A 4,424-nucleotide genomic window follows, 5' to 3' on the forward strand; every position below is an offset into this window, starting at 1 on the left:
GTTATAAAAACACGTAAACTCAGAAGATGTGGACTGTGACTGCACCATATATCTAGTCGGGAGTGGTGCTGACTGAAAACAGATGATTCGGAGCGATTCGCGTGCCATTTGTTGGTCATTCTAAGGACTTATTGAACTACCTTCGTACATACTTGAATTTGAATAAAAAAGATAAATTTTTAACAAAAAGTGGAATTAATGCATGTTTAGCAAAAAAAAATTAATGAAAAAGCAAAAAAAATTAATTTTAAAATGGAAAGAAGAATTTTCAAAACAAATCAATTTTTAATAAAAAGCCGAAATTTCCACTAAAACAAAATTCTCTTTCAACCAAAAAACAATGAATTTTTAATCAAGGAAAGTCATTTTCAAACAAACATTTTTCTTAAAAAAGACGTAGTTTCAAACAAATTAATTTTCAAAAAAACGAATTATCTATAAAATAGGTAGTTTTCAACCATAAATGCCATCGTAACATTTTTAATCAAAAAAATAATTTTAGAATTACGAATTTACCAACAAATTTTAACCTGATAGTTGAATGTGTTAACTAAAGAAGATTTTTCAACCAGGAAGGGAATAGTTTAATATTCAGCTAAAAAAAAATTTTTTAACAAAATCATCATTATTTTTAACCAAAAATATCAGTTTTCAAACAAGAAGGAAAGTTCATACCAAAATGACGAACGTTCACCTGAAAAAACAAACACTTTTTAATAGAAAATTCCATTTTATGCTCAAGGTTTCAGTGAAAAAAATTTAATTTCACCACAAGAATAACATACAAAAAAAAAGAATTTTCAACCAAAATTTGTATTCTATTTCTGTAAAATGTTTAAATAAGTAGATTAAAAATCATCATTCTATCGACAAAAAACGAGTTCACTACATTAGTCGATATCATAACAATGAATTTCAATGTTTATTTAAAACAATTTTTCTCGTTATTCGCCTCAAACGCGAACTGAATTATTAATAGAAACAATTAAGAAAGTCTAACTCTTTTTTACTTAATACATTCCTTTTTAGTTTAAAACTTCTAGTATTACATTTTTTTGATTGAGGTTTCATCTTTTTTTGTTGAAAATTTTTTTTTTATTTAAAATGAACTTTCCTGTTAGAAATTCATATATTTAGTTTGAAAATTCAAAGGTTTGAAAAAAATCCTCTGTTCCGTTAAAGTACTTCATTTTTACATGCAAATTTCTTTTAAAGTCGATATTTTTTTCTTTTTGTACTTAAAAAGCCTTTTTGATTGAAAATTGATTCTTGAACTGAAAATTTAACTGTTCCATTTTTTGTTAAAAATGTACCATTTTTAGTTGAAAATTCAACTATGTAGTTGAAAAATCGCCTTGATTGATAGGAAATTATTCTTGTCGTTTGAAAATTTATCTATTTTTATTAAAACTTCAGTCCTTGGGTTATAAATTCCACTCTTTCGTTGAAAATTAATTTTGTTCTTGTTGAATATTTTAATATTTTGTTATAACTTCTTTTTCGGATAATAATCATATTTTTACTGAAAATATAACTATTCCATTTTTGGCTGGAAATTAAACTTTTTTTTAAACACTTTCTTTTTTAGTTAAAAATTCAACTGTGTGGTGGAAAATTCATGTATTTCGTTGAATATTCGTCTTTTTTATAAGAATATTATTCTTTATGCCTGTACATTCATTTCTTTGGTGAAAATGTAACTATTTTGTTGTTAATTCGATTTTTTTTAAATTAATCTTTTTAACTGAAAATGTAACTGTTCCTGTTTTGGTTGAAAAGGTATCTATTTTAGTTAAAAATGAACTTCTCTTGTTGAAAATTAAACTATTATGTTGAAAAATCAATTTTAACTATTCTATTTTTGGTTGAATACTTATTATGTAGATTGAAATTAACTTCTAAAGTTGAAAATTGCTTTCGTGTTTGCTTCAAAATTCGTCGTTTTTAGAGAAAATTAATTTCATTGGTAAAAAATTCATTTTGTTATTAGAATATTATTCTTGTTGTTTGTGCATTTACTTCTGTGCTTAAAAACTTATCTATTTTTTTTAACTTCGATGGTCTTGTTTTTCAAAACTGATTTTTTAAATTGAAAATTTAACTGTTTCATTTATGGTCTAAAATTTTTTATTTTACGTAAAAAATTAATTTTTTTATTGATAATTTAACTATTTTGTTGAGAATATGATTGTTTTCGTGCTCAACAAAAATTCAACTGATAATTTAACTATATAATTGTTTGTTAAAAATTTATCTTTTCTAGTTGAAAATTGATTAATTTTTTCATTGAAAATTGAACTATTTGATACGAAATTTGTTTTTTTTTTCTTGAAAATTGACCGTTTTAAATTAAAACTTCATCTGTTTTGGAATTAAATTATTCTTCTTGTTTGATTTTGTTGTTGATAACTGAACTATTTTGTTAAAAATTCAAGTGTTTGCTAAAAATTATTTTTGTATACTGAACCATGAAATGTATCATCTTCGGTTGAAATTTTTTTAAATTTGAAACTTGAACGATTTTTCTGAGTTTTTTTTCTTGAATATTGAATTTTCTCAGTTAAAATTCATTTTTTTGTATAGAATTATTCTTTTTTTAAAAATGCATCTATTTTAATTAAGCATTCATTTCTTTCGTTAAAGAAAAGACTGAATTGTATACTAAAAAAAGGCATTTTTAGTAAAATACATGAACTTTGCACAAAAGAAATTTATTTTCCACCAAGTCTAATTTTCTATAAAAAAATTAATGGTTAATCATACTTAAATTTTCGACAAAAAAGATTAATTTTCTTGTTGAAATTGTTTTAAATTATTGAAATTCATTGAAAATTCCTTAGGATATTTTAAAAGATCCTAAAATATTTAAAATCCTTTAAAACCTTTAAAAAAAATTTAAAGTACTTGAAAATTCCTTGAAATTTTAAAAATACCCTAAAATATTCCAAATTCTTTAAAATCTCATACTAAATTGTTGAAATCAATGAAAAGTTCCTTGGAATCTTTTAAAATATCTTAAGATATATCAAAGCCTTTAAAATCTCATATTAAATTACTGTAATCAATTGAAGATTCCTTGAAACCTTGGAAGAATGGGTTGAAAATTCATTTACATCTTTTTAAAAATCCTCAAATATTTAAAATCCTTTAAAAACCTTTAAAATATTTTGAAATCTCTTAAAAATTCTTAAAAATTCAAAAATACCCTAAAATAATTCAAAACTTTTACAATCTCATACTACATTATTGAAATCAATTGAAAATTCCTTGGAACATTTTTTTTTTTAATATATGTATTTTATTCCAAATTTACTTTGTTTCCATAAAACTAATTGTTTTAGTAGACAGTTGAACTATTTCTATTAAAAGATAGTCAACTAGTCATTAATATTAATATAAAATTTTATAATTATAATATTAACATTAATAATATATATAATAGTAATAATATCCATATTATATACAGCTGAAAAACATAACCTCAAAATCGAATCATGCATGAAATTAAGAATCGCGCGAAACATCAGAATCGCCAATTTCTTTAATTTCTTTCGAATGGAGATCGAGATATAAATAGAAGACCTATGGTGGGGGTAAATCTTAGGCTCAATTTGGTAGCTCTAGGAGCAGCTGATTAGATCTTTATTCGTGAATTCGGGTGAGCTCGGGTCATGTTCGCGCATTTTCTGCTTTACACGAGGCTGGTCTTCGTAGCAGCAAAGTGGGGGGAATCTTCTTCCTTCATTCTTGTATCGTTTTACCTCTCGGCTAATTCCTAAGTCTTTTTTGCTCTCGCGTGTTTTTGCTTCTCTTTTCCGCAACTTTTTTTTTAGTTCGCTTTTGCTCTGAGCGTGTCAACTGTAACTTGAACATGCAAATGAATAAGAGTTTTATTCAAAAAATTGTTCTCTCTGCTTTTCTTAAACTTAAGGGATATATTTATACTACCTTTCGTGTTTACATTTTATCTTGCTTTTTATCGTAATTAAATTGATTTATAGACCTACTTCAGTCTATTTTCTGCCTGCTATAACGTGTACTTTTTTCTTCGAAGGATCGATGCAAAGGGTTACGCTTACGTTTAAGACCTGCATTCGTTTCCCTTTTTAACATCCAGCAAAAATCAGCCATCATAACCTCGTCCCATCCACCCTGATATCGTTGTTCCATCACTTTTATGTCTTGATGAAAACGTTCCCCTTGTTCTTCGCTGAAATCACCAACATTTTCTGGAAACTTATCCAGATGGGAATCTAGAAAGTGAAGTTTTAAATTCATCAAGCAGCCTAACCTTTTGTAGTTTCTTATAATTTTCGCAATAAATTCTCGTAGTCTGGACTTTTTTTGTTACCGAGGAAATTTGCGTTTACTGCTTTAAAACTTTCCCAAGCGTCCATTTCAATTTTCGTCATGTGGTTCACGAA

This window comes from Belonocnema kinseyi, chromosome 10 (assembly GCF_010883055.1).
Source record: "Belonocnema kinseyi isolate 2016_QV_RU_SX_M_011 chromosome 10, B_treatae_v1, whole genome shotgun sequence".
Taxonomy (NCBI): Eukaryota; Metazoa; Arthropoda; class Insecta; order Hymenoptera; family Cynipidae; genus Belonocnema; species Belonocnema kinseyi.